Source organism: Phalangium opilio, unplaced genomic scaffold (assembly GCF_054372755.1).
Source record: "Phalangium opilio isolate 3A_F unplaced genomic scaffold, DU_Popi_V2 ptg000048l_1, whole genome shotgun sequence".
Lineage (NCBI taxonomy): Eukaryota > Metazoa > Arthropoda > Arachnida > Opiliones > Phalangiidae > Phalangium > Phalangium opilio.
The window spans coordinates 4,327,579-4,346,420 of NW_028324170.1; the positions used below are offsets into that span (position 1 = coordinate 4,327,579).

An 18,842-nucleotide genomic window follows, 5' to 3' on the forward strand; every position below is an offset into this window, starting at 1 on the left:
TCGTGCCATCAGCGAATCTCTTACTAGGTACCGTTTAAATATGTCATAAAGCGTAAAATAAACATAAGAATGGAAATAGGAGGGAGGGTAACGTATACCTTTATATGACCAAGGGTTAACGCTAACCCTAACTCCGAAATTGATATTGTTCAAAGCCCATATTTTTCCATTTAAGATTTATGTTACTACGTCGAGGAAAAAAAAAAAAAAAACCGAAAACGGCAATAGTTTCACATCAATTTAAATCTTTAATAGCTAAGCCTTTTTCCGGGGATGCTGCTGGTACATCATAAATTTTACAATGTATTATGAAACTAAACCCTCCCGATATTAAGAAGATAACATCTCTGTTTAGGAGTTATTTTAGGCCCGGGTATATAAAGAAAGGAAGAAAGGAAAAAAACTCCATTTTTGAATTTGACGTAATAAGCCTCCATCTTTTAAAAATAGCAAAGTTGTCAAAAAATATTCGCAACTATAAGAAAAAGAAAGCAAATTCGTATCTAGCCTAAGAGTTTCCTTGCTAAATATTAAACAGTTCAAAAAATACCTAGAATACGATAAAAAAAGCAGATTTGATATCATATCCTAAGCCTTGGTCATACCATTTCCTCGAATTTAAATTTATTATAAATAGGCTAGGTCTACTACTGATGTGTTGCGCGTGCTAGGCCGCTGCCAGTGTATATAAACAAGACGGCCCAAGGGCTCGTAATAGTAGCCACATCGAACGAGTGAATAGCCCCTCTATACCCTACCCTAAAGAGTGGATAACCCCTCTCTACCTTACCCTGTGAATAGCGTTTAGTTGTCAATGTAAACAAACGAGCATAAAAAATTTCTCGAACCGGGAGCCTTCCGCGTGTGAAGCGCGTGAGATAACCCCTACACAGCAGATACACATACCAGATGGCATCGTTTGACTGAACTTTAAAAAAATAACTTCCGTACCTTCATTAGACTAGACTTTATTGGGTACTGACCATCGTTAACGATTCATCTTGCAGGCACTATCATTCAATGCCGCTACCAACTGCGCCACGATACACGATGATGTACTCTCTTTGAACTAATTTAGTTGTCAATTTAAACAAACGAACATAAAAGCATATCTCCGCACCCACGTGGTCTCGAACCCGGGGCCTTCCGTTTGTTAAGCGGGTGGGATAACCACTACACAGCGGATACATATACATGACGGCATCGTTTGACTAAATCTTATGTGAATTAAAAACTAACTAAAAAAACCTTTTGTGTGTGAGCACTATCTTCATTACACAAGACTTCATTGGGTAATGACCATATTCGAAGATTAATCTTTCAGGCACCAGCATTCAATGGCGCTACCAACAGCGCCATGATACACGCTGCTGAAAACTATTTGAGCTAATTTAGTTGTCAATTTGAACTAGAAAGCTTAAAAAACTTCGGCGCACCTACGCGGTATCGAACCCGGGTCTCTCCGGATTTGGGGCGGATGAGACAACCACTCCTCAAGAAAAAAAGGTACCGACCCCATATGGGATACCGACCTAATGAGGTACCGACCCCAATTGGGATACCGACCTCTTGAGGTACCGACCCTAATTGGGATACCGACCCCAATTGGGATATCGACCTCTTGAGGTACCGACCCTAATTGGGATACCGACCCCAATTGGGATACCGACCCTAATTGGGATACCGACCCCAATTGGGATACCGACCTCTGAACTCTCTTTGAGCTAATTTAGTTGTCAATTTTAACAAACGAGCAAAAAAGAATTTCTCCGCACCCACGAGGTCTCGAACCCGGGTCCTTCCGAATGTGAAGCGGATGCGATGACCACTACACAACAAATACATATTCAAATACAAATCGTTTGACTAAATCTTATTTGAATTAAAAACAAACTAAAAAAAACCAACTGCGCCACGAAGTCACGATGCTGATCTCCTATTTGAGCTAATTTAGTTGTCAATTTAAACTACCGAGCATAAAAAACTTCGACGTACCTACGTGGTTTCGAACCCGGGTCTATTCGGGTGTGAATCGGATGAGATAACCACTACACAGAAGATACATAACCAAGTGGGCATCTTTTACCTAAATTTTATTTTAAATAAAAGCTAACCATAAAAAAATAACTTCGGTATCTGAGCACGGACCACTTTAGACACGACTTCACCGAGTACTGATCCACTGGGGGACACTGACCACTTCGAGTACTGATCCACTGAGGGATACTGACCACTTCGAGTACTGATCCACTGAGGGATACTGACCATTTCGAGCACTGATCCACTGAGGGATACTGACCACTTCGAAGATTGATCTTTTTCGGTACTGGCATTCAGTGGCGCTACCAACTGCGCCACGATACACGATGTTTAACCCTGTTTGAGCTAATTTAGTTGTCAATTTAAACTAACGAGTATAAAAGAAATTCCTCCGCACCCACGTGGTCTCGAACCCGGGGCCTTCCGCTTGTGAAGCCGGTGAGATAACCACTACACAGCAGATACATATACATGAAGGCATCGTTTGACTAAATCTTATGTGAATTAAAAACTAACTATAAAAAAACTTCTGTGTGTGAGCACTATCTTAATTCTACAGGGCCGGTAGGCCCTTGTAGATATGACTTGATACCGTTTTGTAACGTTAAAGTAATATTCACCCGCTTTTGCTAATTTCCAATGGAGATTAACATAGGTTTTTCGTGATTTTTCCCCACCGATAACTTAAAAACTACAGCGAAGATACTTTTCGGAAATATCTTAAATTAACAATTAAGTATTCAGGGTGTGCTATCAGCCAGTTTGATCAAAACAATTAAGTCTAAGTATGTTAATTTTAGTTAATTACAGAAGTACGGCGTTGACCATCGTGATTGGACATAATAATTAGCTAGATCTCTTGGAAAACTCAGTGTTATTACGTATCTGTAGTGTGGTGGTTATCACGTCCGCTTCACACACGGAATGTCCCAGGTTCGAGCCTAGGTGGATACATGTTTTAACCATCGTGATTGGGCGCTTGAATTAGCTAGATCTCTTGGAAAACTCAGTATTACCACGTATCTATGGTATAGTGGTTATCACGTCCGCTTCACACACGGAATGTCCCAGGTTCGAGCCCAGGTGGATACATGTTTTAACCATCGTGATTGGGCGCTTAAATTAGCTAGATCTCTTGGAAAACTCAGTATTACGACGTATCTATGGTGTAGTGGTTATCACGTCCGCTTCACACACGGAATGTCCCAGGTTCGAGCCCAGGTGGATACATGTTTTAACCATCGTGATTGGGCGCTTAAATTAGCTAGATCTCTTGGAAAACTCAGTATTACGACGTATCTATGGTGTAGTGGTTATCACGTCCGCTTCACACACGGAATGTCCCAGGTTCGAGCCTAGGTGGATACATGTTTTAACCATCGTGATTGGGCGCTTGAATTAGCTAGATCTCTTGGAAAACTCAGTATTACCACGTATCTATGGTATAGTGGTTATCACGTCCGCTTCACACACGGAATGTCCCAGGTTCGAGCCCAGGTGGATACATGTTTTAACCATCGTGATTGGGCGCTTAAATTAGCTAGATCTCTTGGAAAACTCAGTATTACGACGTATCTATGGTGTAGTGGTTATCACGTCCGCTTCACACACGGAATGTCCCAGGTTCGAGCCCAGGTGGATACATGTTTTAACCATCGTGATTGGACATAATAATTAGTTAGATCAATCTGCGTCATTTGACTAAATCTTACTTGAATTAAATACTAACTATAAAAAAATAACTTCGGTATCTGTGCACTGACTTCATTAGATACGACTTCATCGGGTACTGGCCGCTTTCGGTGCTGATCCCACTTGGGATACTGGTCGGTGCTGATCCCACTTGGGATACTGGTCGGTGCTGATCCCACTTGGGATACTGGTCGGTGCTGATCCCACTTGGGATACTGGTCGGTGCTGATCCCACTTGGGATACTGGTCGGTGCTGATCCCACTTGGGATACTGGCCGGTGCTGATCCCACTTGGGATACTGGCCGCTTTCGGTGCTGATCCCACTAGAGATACTGACCGCTTAGGCGGCTGATCCCACTTGGGATACTGACCGATTTGGGTATTGCCCATCTTCCAAGATTGATCTTTTGAGCACTGGCACTCAACGGCGCTACCAACTGCGCCATGATACACGTTGTTCAACCCTCTCTGAGCAAATTTAGTTGTGAATTTAAACTAACGAGCTTAAAAGAATTTCTCCGCACCCACGGGGTCACGAACCCGGGCCCTTTCGCGTGTCAGGCAGATGAGATAACCGCTATACTACAGACACATGTACAATACTGCATCGTTTGACTAAGTCTTATCTGAATTAAAAACTATCAAAAAAAATAACTTCGGGTACTGATCCTCTGTGAGATACTGACCATCTTTGAATATTAATCTTTGAAGCTCCGTCATTCAACGCCGCTACCAACTGCGCCATGATACACGAAGATGAACCCTCTCTGAGCTAATTTAGTTGTGAATTTAAACTAACGAGATTAAAAATACTTCTCCGCACCCACGGGGTCTCGAACCCGGGCCCTTCCGGGTGTGAAGCGGATGATATAACCGCTATACAACAAATACGTATGCAATTCTGCATCGTTTGACTAAACCTTATCTGAATTAAAAACTAACTAAAAAAACTTCAGGTACTGACACTGAGGCAAACTGACCATCTTTGAATATTGATCTTTGTGGCATCGTAATTAAACGGCGCTACTTACTGCGCCACGACACACGGTGTTCAATCCTCTTTAAGCTTATTTAGTTGTGAATTTAAACTAACGAGCTTAAAAGAGCTGCTCCGCACCAACGTGGCTTCGAACCCGGGGCCTTCCGAGTGTGAAGCGGATGAGATAACCGCTATACAACACAAGCACATACAATTCTGCATCGTTTGACTAAATCTTATTTGAATAAAAAACTAACTAAAAAATAACTTCGGTATCTGAGCACGGACTTCATAATACATTGCTTCATCGGGCACTGACCATCTTCGAAGATTGATCATTTAAGTACCGGCACTCAACGGCGCTACCAACTAAGCCATGATACACGGTGTTGAACATTCTTTGAGCTAATTTGTTTGTGAATTTAAACTAACGAGCATAAAAAAATTCATCCAACCCGCGTGGTCTCGAATCCGGTCCCTTCTAGGTGTGAAGCGGATGAGATAACCGCTATACAACAAATATATATACAATTCTGCATCATTTGACTAAATCTTATCTGAATAAAAACTAACTATAAAAAGTAACTACTTTTACTGATCCTCTGTGGGATACTGACCATCTTTGAATATTGATCTTTGAAGCTCCGTCATTCAACGCCGCTACCAACTGCGCCATGATACACGGTGTTAAAGCCGCTTTGAGGTAATTTAGTTGTGAATTTAAACTATCGAGCTTAAAAGAACTTCTCCGCACTCACGAGGTCTCGAACCCGGGCCCTTCCGGGTGTGAAGCGGGTGAGATAACCGCTACACTACTTATACACATACCAATCTGCGTCATTTGACTAAATCTTACTTGAATTAAATACTAACTATAAAAAAATAACTTCGGTATCTGTGCACTGACTTCATTAGACACGACTTCATCGGGTACTGGCCGCTTTCGGTGCTGATCCCACTTGGGATACTGGTCGGTGCTGATCCCACTTGGGATACTGGTCGGTGCTGATCCCACTTGGGATACTGGTCCGTGCTGATCCCACTTGGGATACTGGTCCGTGCTGATCCCACTTGGGATACTGGTCGGTGCTGATCCCAGTTGGGATACTGGTCGGTGCTGATCCCACTTGGGATACTGGTCGGTGCTGATCCCACTTGGGATACTGGTCGGTGCTGATCCCACTTGGGATACTGGTCGGTGCTGATCCCACTTGGGATACTGGCCGCTTTCGGTGCTGATCCCACTAGAGATACTTACCGCTTAGGCGGCTGATCCCACTTGGGATACTGACCGATTTGGGTATTGACCATCTTCGAAGATTGATCTTTTGAGCACTGGCACTCAACGGCGCTACCAACTGCGCCATGATACACGTTGTTGAACCCTCTCTGAGCAAATTTAGTTGTGAATTTAAACTAACGAGCTTAAAAGAATTTCTCCGCACCCACGGGGTCTCGAACCCGGGCCCTTTCGCGTGTCAGGCAGATGAGATAACCGCTATACTACCGACACATGTACAATACTGCATCGTTTGACTAAATCTTATCTGAATTAAAAACTATCTAAAAAATAACTTCGGGTACTGATCCTCTGTGAGATACTGACCATCTTTGAATATTAATCTTTGAAGCTCCGTCATTCAACGCCGCTACCAACTGCGCCATGATACACGAAGATGAACCCTCTCTGAGCTAATTTAGTTGTGAATTTAAACTAACGAGATTAAAAATACTTCTCCGCACCCACGGGGTCTCGAACCCGGGCCCTTCCGGGTGTGAAGCGGATGATATAACCGCTATACAACAAATACGTATGCAATTCTGCATCGTTTGACTAAACCTTATCTGAATTAAAAACTAACTAAAAAAACTTCAGGTACTGACACTGAGGCAAACTGACCATCTTTGAATATTGATCTTTGTGGCATCGTAATTAAACGGCGCTACTTACTGCGCCACGACACACGGTGTTCAATCCTCTTTAAGCTTATTTAGTTGTGAATTTAAACTAACGAGCTTAAAAGAGCTGCTCCGCACCAACGTGGCTTCGAACCCGGGGCCTTCCGAGTGTGAAGCGGATGAGATAACCGCTATACAACACAAGCACATACAATTCTGCATCGTTTGACTAAATCTTATTTGAATAAAAAACTAACTAAAAAATAACTTCGGTATCTGAGCACGGACTTCATAATACATTGCTTCATCGGGCACTGACCATCTTCGAAGATTGATCATTTAAGTACCGGCACTCAACGGCGCTACCAACTAAGCCATGATACACGGTGTTGAACATTCTTTGAGCTAATTTGTTTGTGAATTTAAACTAACGAGCATAAAAAAATTCATCCAACCCGCGTGGTCTCGAATCCGGTCCCTTCTAGGTGTGAAGCGGATGAGATAACCGCTATACAACAAATATATATACAATTCTGCATCATTTGACTAAATCTTATCTGAATAAAAACTAACTATAAAAAGTAACTACTTTTACTGATCCTCTGTGGGATACTGACCATCTTTGAATATTGATCTTTGAAGCTCCGTCATTCAACGCCGCTACCAACTGCGCCATGATACACGGTGTTAAAGCCGCTTTGAGGTAATTTAGTTGTGAATTTAAACTATCGAGCTTAAATGAACTTCTCCGCACTCACGAGGTCTCGAACCCGGGCCCTTCCGGGTGTGAAGCGGGTGAGATAACCGCTACACTACTTATACACATACCAATCTGCGTCATTTGACTAAATCTTACTTGAATTAAATACTAACTATAAAAAAATAACTTCGGTATCTGTGCACTGACTTCATTAGACACGACTTCATCGGGTACTGGCCGCTTTCGGTGCTGATCCCACTTGGGATACTGGTCGGTGCTGATCCCACTTGGGATACTGGCCGGTGCTGATCCCACTTGGGATACTGGCCGGTGCTGATCCCACTTGGGATACTGGTCCGTGCTGATCCCACTTGGGATACTGGTCCGTGCTGATCCCACTTGGGATACTGGTCGGTGCTGATCCCACTTGGGATACTGGTCGGTGCTGATCCCACTTGGGATACTGGTCGGTGCTGATCCCACTTGGGATACTGGTCGGTGCTGATCCCACTTGGGATACTGGTCGGTGCTGATCCCACTTGGGATACTGGCCGCTTTCGGTGCTGATCCCACTAGAGATACTTACCGCTTAGGCGGCTGATCCCACTTGGGATAATGACCGATTTGGGTATTGACCATCTTCGAAGATTGATCTTTTGAGCACTGGCACTCAACGGCGCTACCAACTGCGCCATGATACACGTTGTTGAACCCTCTCTGAGCAAATTTAGTTGTGAATTTAAACTAACGAGCTTAAAAGAATTTCTCCGCACCCACGGGGTCTCGAACCCGGGCTCTTTCGCGTGTCAGGCAGATGAGATAACCGCTATACTACCGACACATGTACAATACTGCATCGTTTGACTAAATCTTATCTGAATTAAAAACTATCTAAAAAATAACTTCGGGTACTGATCCTCTGTGAGATACTGACCATCTTTGAATATTAATCTTTGAAGTTCCTTCATTCAACGCCGCCACCAACTGCGCCATGATACACGATGATGAACCCTCTCTGAGCTAATTTAGTTGTGAATTTAAACTAACGAGATTAAAAGAATTTCTCCGCACCCACGGGGTCTCGAACCCGTGACCTTCCGAGTGTGAAGCGGATGAGATAACCGCTATACAACACAAGCACAATTCTGCCTCGTTTGACTAAATCTTATTTGAATAAGAAACTAAATAAAAAATAACTTCGGAATCTGAGCAAAATTCAAAAGTATCCGACCCCACAGATTAAGAGGTACCCCACCCCACATCACCCCGACATTTTAGAGATAAAAATAAATGATAAAAAACTCGGTGTTTTAATCAAGTCTCTATGGTTGAGTGGTAGAATGCTTGTCTACTACGCCAGGGACCCGGGTTCGATTCCCGGGTCTGACCTGAAAAAAATCTTAATTAAATCTCTAACCGAGCCCAGTAACACCTATGGGTGGGTTGTGGTAATATAAAGTTCCTTTTAAAGGGCTCCTTCGGACCCTTAGACACATGGCCCCGCGGATTTCCATCCCCTCTTCATAGACGATCTTCCTCAACAAGCTCCCTCTCTCTGGCTAGGTAGGGGGGGTTCGGAAATCCGAAGGAGCCCTTTAAGCTAAAATCTGACGATAACGAAGCGACAACCCCGGCCACTACTACTACTACTACTACTACTACGACGGCTCGGGTCAAACTAAGAGCCTATCGTATACTACGATATGGCTAAAAAGGAGATGACGTCAAGATATCACGTGAGAGTGATTTTGCGCGCGAGGGGGGAGGGGAAAGGAAAAAACTATATATCATTCTTCCATTTGGTTTGGCATTGGCAATCGCTGCGGGACTCGGCTAGCTAGCTGCTGGAGGGAAGCATACCTAAGCCTTTGCTATATAAAAAAAGGTGATGCTTTTAATATAGGAAGTATTTTCCAAACGAAAACTTCTTCTTTTTCAAAAGAAAGAAAAAAACTAACTTTAGATCTTCCCAACAATCAATTCGGAATTCGTTTTTATGTCTGATTAAAAGGCGAGACATCTTTACGAGAACTCCTTAGCCAAACCCGTTAACTTCTACTCCTCTCCAATATACCCTCTATGTTTAGTAAGTAGAATATTGCATTGGCAAAAGGAAAATATTCGGTACTTGGAAAATAGCGAATATACTATTAAGACGCCCCCCCCTTAACTATTAGACTAAAATAGGTCAAATTTTCATTCAAGTTGATTGATAAAGAAAAAAAGAAAATAAATCAAATCAAAATTTTCCTATAGAAATTTATGTAATATCTAAAAGCTATTTTCCTAAACTGACTTATAAATAACCTAAAACGATTCTAATATAGTTTGGAAAGACTTGAAGAGCCAAGCCAAGTCCATTTTGCTTGTTTTTTCTTTTTATAAATGATAGACTTTGAGGGTAATATAAAAAATAACCGTTTAGAATAATCTGAATAGCCCTTGTAATATCCCAAACTAACTTTTGATGGCCATTTTTACGTTATCTGAACGATAGGCGAACCCCCCAGTCCTTCTTAAAAGAGTAAAGTTCGTTTCCAATCAAAGGTTCTACGCGACCAAAAGGTCAAGATGGTCCTAACTAGAAGTATATAATCGTACGAAACAGTTTTGAAGTCCTTCCCTTTCTTTATACATAGTTAAGACACTAGGCTTTCTTTGTAGGAGACACCTTCTTAATTACAACTAACAAGCTTGTCAAAAAGTATTTCTTTATGGACGACCCCTACTAAGTAGCATTATTGTTTTTCTTTACGCATGACCCCCTACTAAGTAGTTTAATTTTTATTCCCTTTACGCATGACCCCTACAATAAACCACTAACTAGCGCCAAAATTTTGTATAGCTAAGGCTATAAAGAAAGGAAGCGGAATATATTTTTTAAACCTTTAGGAGGAAAGGGGGTTTTACACAAAGTTCAAAATATTACCTATACGTCTAAATAACGAAAAAAAAATTAAAAATAAAATATATTTTACTTCAGTATATTTATTTCTAAATACCGTTAGGACTAACCTATAGCTTTTATAATCATAGCAAACTTATTATGGTACGAACTTCTCCCCCCCCTTTTTTTCACATCTCTTACCCGAAAAACCAATATCGAGCTCTACCAATTTTTTTTTTCCTTTCCTTATTTCCAGACCCTCTTCCATCTTCTACAAAAAAATATATATAGACACATTTCACGCGCGCTCCATTCCCATAGCTTCCGGTGGGTAAAATGGCGCGTGAAGCCGTGGACTGCAATACACGCCAGTTACTATACTAAGTTTTGAGTTATATTTTCAAATATGTTAAGGCTGGCTAATATTGAAAAAAAAAAAAATAATAATAATAATAATAATAATAAAAATAAAAGAAGGGTCATCCGCTTCGAGTTTATAAAAGAAGCTCGGGATGAAGATAAGGATGAGGATTATTAGAGGATGAGAACTGAAGGACGATTTCTCTGTAATTAAATTTCGATCGGGATTTACTTAAATCGAAACGAGAGAGAGAGAGAGAGAGAGAGAGATGGCGAGTACCTTAATTAGCTAATAACGTAACTTCATTTGCAATTAGGTCTATCACATGTTTTTACTTAAAATGTGCATTATTAAAACAAGGACTTTGTAATTCCGAAGAGGACTAAATTTTTTTTGTCAACGGAATTAGAACATAAAGAATGCATCTCATTTACTTCCAACAGTGACTACTTTGAAATTAACTATTTGATTAATTTTAAATGACCTTGATATACCAGAAAAACGATTCGGCGCACGTCTAGCTCATGCAGCTCGTGCATACAATTATAATATATTTTTGTAAATTGTAAGTAATCATCCAGTTTTTCTTTTATTAAACGGGTATAAAGATCTGCGTTTTTAATTTTTGTTATTTGCGATAAACAATTTCACTTTACGTTATGTACTTTTACCAATAAAATCGCATTTCTCGAGACAACCTTAGACAGTAGCGATTGGTCGAACGTTATCTGTAGGTTGTGTCGTAATTTGGTTAGGGACCCTATGTAAGTAAACCCAATCACGGACCCCCAAATCTATACTAAAACCGAGAGGAAAATGCCCAAAGCAAAGTGGACTCGTAAAAAAATACACAACCCTGCATTGCATTGTAAGATAAGAGACGTATACGAGAATACTGTCTGGCTATTTTCTTATATCCCTGAAGAATTCATTTTGTCTCCCAAAGAATATTGAATAAGAGCTTCAATATCCGTTAGAATGATGAATAGAAGCAGAAGGGGATAATAGAAGAAGGATGACACTCTGTATCCTCTTAATACTTTAGTTATGTAACATGATTCTTTCCTCTCCCGCTCATCAAACTTCAGATGGGCTTCGCACCGTGCTAGGGGGAATTCTATAACTATTTGGAATTAAATCCTCAGCAATCTACCAGCACAAACCTCGTCTTGACGTTTGACAACAATCCACAAGCGCATGCGCCTTGGCAAATAATTAAGCGCTAATGATGAAGGCATTATATTTATCGCGTATGTGATTCGGTTTAGTAACCTTGAGCCAAATGTTAAGAGATGTTGGGAAGAATCATCTTACAATTACCCCGCTTTGTGGTGCACTTCTCTCAAAGGGAAGTTTCTTCTGGTTACACTAATTGAGTACAAACAGATTCCAAAGGTTTTCCGCACTCCCAATTTCGTTAAGCATTCTTTAGGCCTTGGTTATTTTTTGGAGAGTTTTTTACTCGAAAACTTTCCCTGAGTAGGCTAATGTATGTCTTACAAACTAATAAACCAATTATTAAAACCTCGGTGTACTTCGAAACATTCATGAATAAATTGTTTAAACCCTAGTTCTTTCGAGCGTAACTTGTTAGCGGAGTTAGGGTTAGGTTTAGGCCTAGCTTTCAAATAGACAATTAAAGGTTCACTAAGCCTTGGTTAGGTAAGGTTTGCGATACGGTATAGGAGATAATGCATAGCTGATAGGCTAGAAATTAAACCGGAGGGAGTCGATGTCGGTTTGACTTTGACCTTGGATTGACCGATTTGTACGTATCTTATTGGCTACTGGAATAACCCGAGGCTTAGGAGTGTACAGATCTCAAATTATTGATTCGGTGAAATAACACCGATTTAAATCGCGATTGGAAATTACTATTATATTAGATTAGGCCCATTTTGAACTCAGTGACATTTGACCTTATTTTAAAGTAAATTCTAGTGAATTACAAAACGTAGTAATATGAAATGACAACGTAAACTTTTCAAACTAAATTTGTTTGAATTAATGGAAAATTTAGATAATTTAGGGTTATTAACTAAAGAAATATTCATGGCTCATATTTATGAGTAGTTTCAATTAATAAATTGTGTAAAGTTCGCAATTTGAAAAAAAAAAAATGTTTCAGCTTACCCCTGGTGAGCCGCTTTTCCTTGAGCACCAGTGCACCGCGTGTTAAACATTTCTACAGGGGTGTACCCTGTACGGCACTCTAATAAACCTGTAAACCTGTAAACCTGGGCTTGATTCACCCTGAATGTTGGCTCTGCTTCCAAAGCTTCTATAATAAAATTTAAATAAATAATAAATAAATAAATAAATAAATTAAGATTAAATTAAAAACAATAAGTAGAAATTAAACTCAAAATTAAATTTGAAACGAATACAAATTATAATAAAAATTCAATTAAGAAATATTCAACCAAAATTAAAATAAAACCAAAAATATAGAATATAGAATCAAATAGTTAAATTAAAAATGACATTTCAATTAACCATTACTAACATTAACAACAAATTTTAAAACACCAACCCACTGACAAACGATAAGTCAAGAAAAATAATTAATTGACTCCATTTTAATTCTGTTTTTATTTATTTTTTTAGTTAAACCCCAAAAATAATTATAATTAAATATTTTAATTTTGTAGGACGTGGAGGACGGATTTGATAAATTATCGGTTTAATAATAAACTGGCTAGAAAATTTAATCAAGTAGATAGAATAGAGAGGGAAGGTGGGCGGTGGCAGTGGCGTTGTTAAGCCTTGGCTTGTAGTTAGGCCCGTGTTGGTGCACCTCCTATCCTATGTTCCTCCCAGAGAGATTAATGCTATGCTAATATCACGAAACTAGTCTCCAGCCAGCCTTGCCTACGTTAACCGGAAGTAGATCAACCCTTTCCTTGCCACCATTTCCGGAAGGTCCAGACAAACGAGGGAACAAATAAGGGGACTCGAAGTGACAGTAACATGATTTTAAAGGACAGATTAGCTTTAGTTTTTAATTGCAATAAAGATAATTAAGACCTTTTTTGAAGGAGGTAAAGTGGCAGTGACCCGTTTATAAAAGCTACAGAAAAAATACAGTTAGAGGGAACAAATAAGGGGACTCGAAGTGACAGTAATTTTAAAGGACAGATTAGCTTTAGTTTTTAATTGCAATAAAGATAATTAAGACCTTTTTTGAAGGACGTAAAGTGGCAGTGACCCGTTTATAAAAAGCTACAGCAAATATACCGTTAGATTGTTCTCCTAAAATAAAAATAAATAACATAAATTTAGAATGACCTTGATATGCTATAACTTTTAAGATCCATGATACACAAATTTTGAATGATATTTCCGGAGAATAGTGTCAGTGCCACTTAAATTTGACGTCAAAATGGTGACGACCAAAGGATATATATGTGGAAACAGGGTTCAGTACCTGAGCTAAACGCCCTAAGACTGTATCGAGATGCATATATATATATATATATATATATATATATATATATATATATATATATACCGGAGCTCCGCAGTTAGGCGGGAAAATGTTTAGCGAATAAGGCGGGAAAACAAGGTACCGCGGCACGCGCTTAGCCTCGTTGTACAATCTCTTGTCAATTTGCTCTAATTAAGGTAAGGCCCCTCCCCTATCCGCTTTAATTACCGAAATAGTTCTAAAATTTCAAAGCGCGTGCAGTCAGTGTTTTGGCGGGAAATCGCTCCAGGCATTCTTGTATTCCCATGAGTTTTGGCGGGAAATAGAATACAACTCGCGCTTTGCATTGAAATGAGTTTAACCCTGTCACGAGACTATATATATACATATAAAGGTCTAGTCTCAGAGGATAAGTTATGCAAAAACAGACTGGAGCTTTTTGGGAAGGAAAATTAGAATTAAATTTTAATTTAACAATCACCGTGTAGAAGAAAAAGTCAAAGACCAGTCCAAACCGATTTACTTACGAATCTGACAATTTGCAAGGAAGTTACTCTAAAGTAGTAAGTAATCAATAAGAAATATTTTCAAAATCGGCCAATTACTTGAAAAATGGCAACCAGAAAAAGTAAATAAAATACCAAAATAAAAAAATCTAATTTCTTTGCTGCTAGTTATTTATAAAATTATTAATTAGAAATATTTTAATCTCAACGTAAAGGTTGAGTAATTTCTGAAAAAAAAAAGCGTTCTTTTATTTCTAGTGACACTTTTTCCTTTTTAAAATTTATATAAAAAAATTCCTCACAAAGACTTCAAAATAAAAGTAAGTTTTCTTTACAATGTAACCTTCCATTGTTATCCATTTACAAGACGAAAATAATATAACCAAAAAATAAATAAAACAACCACATACTATTTTCTACGTTTCTTGGCTAAAGTTTGCAGTCGCCCATTGTGTCGCTAAGATTAAAGGCCGAGATCCACGCAAAGAAGGGTATATAGGAAAACCGGGCATGGAACCACATAGCTATAAAGGCCCGTGCATAGTGTTATTTTCCATTCTAAAAAATTTTATTTTAGTTTGCCACTTTTCCCGCTAGAGGCGCCCTCCGTTTCTATACTAGTTTCTCAGCCTTTTTTTTGGGGAGATATGACGTCACTTTTCTAATTCCGCCATCGCTGTTAATGCGCGGGAATCTTCGGATAAACTGCGCCATCTAGGTTAAAAGTTATGCAATCCTTTACAACTAAATGCCCCCTTTCCCTAAATATATCACCATGGACGGGCCTTAATAAATACAGTAGGCAGTGATCTTAAAACCAATTCGTGTGGATCTTAGCCTTTAAGAAAATACAATTGTATTCGGGGAGGCTGAAACAAAGAAAACAAGACAATTTTCTTGATCCCCTCGAGGTCTTTTTCGTGCTAAGAATATTTCGCGCCAAAAACGTATAAAGGACACAAATTTCTGCGTATTTCAATTTTATAGTGTTTAAATAAATTTAGGCTTGGCGTAATTTTCAAACTGTAAACCTTATTTTTACGGTTTTGGGTTTTCTTTCGGACTTATTCGAAATTGATGGCGAATAAACTTGAAGCTAAGCTAGTTCGATTTCCAAAACCAATTTATCTCTCTTTCCCCGGCTTAACTGTATTAATAATTCAATCACGAACAGCCCATCCCCCCCCCCTAATTGTCGACACCACGCGCTGGTACAATGGATAAGCCTCGTGCAAGGTTAAAACAAAAGATAAGTGCCAACCTTACTTGACTATAACATTTTCTTTCTAACGGCGTTTTATCCCTGTCTTTCTTGGACTTCAACTTTCGGATGTACAGCAAACTTACTCTGTCTTGGGTTTAGACCAAGGCCTAAAAAGATCGACATTGTTCCTAATGTCAGTTGACAGTAATATTAAAGCGTTGGTAACCATCTTCATTGTTTAAAACCCATGGAAAAGCGAAATGGTTGATTAATGTAAGTGGGAGGAGGGTATTGCGTTTAACATTCCCAACGGGGAGTCCGAGTCTTTGGAGAGGATTTTTTCTCGAAAGGTCAAATTGATAATGGTGTCTTAACCCAGCTGACCTTTAACCTCCCATAACAATTTTTTAAGCCTTTTCGGCTTTTCTTTGGCTTGAATTAATTCAGTTTCTTAAAAAGTTAAGGTGGTATGGCTCGCGATAAGGCGAATATCACTCGGAAAATAACGAATTCTGGTGTTGAGTTTTCCCGAAAATATTTTCCTTGACTTTCCCCATTTTTTAGGCGAAACATAAGTTGTCAATATTAACAGTATATTTTTAAGAATGTAATATTAATTTGATAAAAATATGCTTATTTATAAACCCAAGAAATGTTCCACTGAAAGACATTATGGCTTCAAACAAGAATACATAAATTTCTACCACTTGGAATATTTAACTTGTCATTTTCTTAGCCTTTCTGCTTGAACTAAAGGGGAGGAGTTGTAGAAACCGTCACCCCTGACGTCACGCCTAATGTATTTGAACTTAGAAGCCAAATGATGTTGACGTAGATATCGACTTATCCGCAATGAACCCGAATGTAAACAAGTTCTCTTTGCGTCTAGTGAACGAGTAAACATAGGGTCGACTGTTTAATTATATATGTGACTAACCAATGAAACGCGAGGAAGTAGGAGAGGGCGGTTTAACAAAGCTTTAAGCCCCTCCCCTTACCTTCAATCAGATATTAGTAAGGAATCTATGGATTCTTTAAGATTCCAAGTATAGTAAAAGAAATATATGCATTCATGCTTCAAACCAAAGGACTTTGCATGGTGCATGCTGATGACTTTGAATCCGAACCTAACGTCTTTGAATACACATAACCCTACTTCAAGCAGACGACACCCCCCCCCCCTCACACACATGCAACGCTACGAAATAACGACAAATCCAAAAAAAAATGCATTCCCAAATGAATATTGAATAAACTAGCCTAGGCCTAAATATTCATCATCATTCACGCGAAATCTTTTTTAAAGTCCGCACGTGCTAATTTGTTTGACAGGCGGTTTTAAATATTTTAATCAAAGTTGGCTTGGTCTACAATCTCGCACGCGACGCTCTTTTCAATGAATGAATGAAGCATTTCAAGGAATTTGAAGGCATCCACCCAGAACCATTTTCTTTTCTTTTGGTGAAATATTTTACTTTTAAATAGATTTTTCTTTCTTTTTCTCTTTCTCTTTCTTGGAAATTTAAAGAAGGGGATTTTAAGAATAGGTTGTTTTTTTTCTTACTTTTTAATTTATTAGGGGAAAAGAGTTCATCCAACCGGAATTACGTTTCCAGAGTAACGTTATATTAAAAAAAACTAATAAAATAAAGTAAAATAAAAGGGAAAGTTGAGGTTTAAATTTACTCTCGATTTTAGTTTTAAAGGAAAGGTTTGAATTATTTTCTATTTTATTCAAAAGAGTATTATGCATGAATTTAGGAATATTTATAAGTTTATTTATAATATTAAGGAATATACGAGTATAATCAAGGTTATTTTAATTAAGGTTTAATTAGGTTTATGATAACGATGACGTTGAGGTATTTAATTTTAATCGATTCTTTCCAGGAGAGATTTTAATTCTAATTTAATTAGTTAGTACAAAAGTCAGAATGTTGTAATATGCATGAAGGTTTAATATACTAGTTCATGCTAGGGCTAAAAGACGCCAACCTGACCCCCAATTGAACCTAATTTAAGCCGAAACCTAACCCAAACCTAGCCCTATCCTAGTCTTACGTAAACCTAACCCTAAGCTAAACCTAAACCAACCGTAAACCTAACCCTAACCCTAAGCTAAACCTAAACCAACCGTAAACCTAACCCTAAGCTAAACCTAAACCAACCGTAAACCTAACCCTAAGCTAAACCTAAACCAACCGTAAACCTAACCCTAACCCTAAGCTAAACCTAAACCAACCGTAAACCTAACCCTAACCCTAAGCTAAACCTAAACCAACCGTAAACCTAACCCTAACCCTAAGCTAAACCTAAACCAACCGTAAACCTAACCCTAAGCTAAACCTAAACCAACCATAAACCTAACTCTAAGCTAAACCTAAACCAACCGTAAACCTAACCCTAAGCTAAACCTAAACCAACCATAAACCTAACTCTAAGCTAAACCTAAACCAACCGTAAACCTAACCCTAAGCTAAACCAACCATAAACCTAATCCTAAGCTAAACCAACCATAAACCTAACCCGAAGCTAAACCTATACCAACCATAAACCTAACCCGAAGCTAAACCTAAACCAACCATAAACCTAACCCGAAGCTAAACCTAAACCAACCGTATCCAAACCTAACCCTAAGCTTAACATAAACCAACCGTAAACCTAACCCTAAGCTAAACATAAACCAACCGTAAACCTAACCCTAAGTTAAACATAAACCAACCGTAAACCTAACCCTAAGCTAAACATAAACCAACCGTATCCAAACCTAACCTAACTATCACACCATAAATCCATCGAGGGGGTCATGAGGTTCAAATATTATCTCCACGTATTAGCGATACTATGAAATTCTTTGACTTTTCATGAGAATTTTAAAATTGCCAGTCTATATACACAAACATACTCATTTTAAAATCCCCGGATTTTCCAGGAACTGCAGGAACCCTGATAAGAATTTTATTTCGAGTTCCGAAATTTCGATACGAAATTTTATTTATTAATGATCTTAATTTATGTACAAATATTTGACTAAGGCTTAGTTTTAATATTTACTTCACTTTCTATCGAACTTGATTGCGCGATACAGCCAGCCTACAGAATTTAGTAACAACAAGTACGGCGCTCGCCTTCCCGTTTGTTCACAG

At 39.0% G+C, this 18,842-nt stretch overlaps 1 protein-coding gene and 2 non-coding genes across 4 annotated transcripts in view; 2 read left to right on the forward strand and 1 right to left on the reverse strand.

Annotated features, from left to right (window-relative positions):
* Positions 1–18,842, reverse strand: part of LOC149673821 (uncharacterized) — a 110,968-nt gene that overhangs the window by 34,738 nt on the left and 57,388 nt on the right. Inside the window, exon 3 of one of the 2 annotated variants that reach the window (XM_089839574.1) lies at positions 12,693–12,840. The exons of the other annotated variant lie outside the window; for it this stretch is intronic. The gene's annotated coding sequence lies outside the window, so the exon portion shown is untranslated. The remainder of the gene's footprint in view (positions 1–12,692; positions 12,841–18,842) is intronic. 2 annotated transcript variants of the gene reach the window in all.
* Positions 3,198–3,270, forward strand: TRNAV-CAC (transfer RNA valine (anticodon CAC)). The gene has a single exon. It is a non-coding gene; the product is annotated as a tRNA-Val (tRNA).
* Positions 3,612–3,684, forward strand: TRNAV-CAC (transfer RNA valine (anticodon CAC)). Its single transcript has one exon. It is a non-coding gene; the product is annotated as a tRNA-Val (tRNA).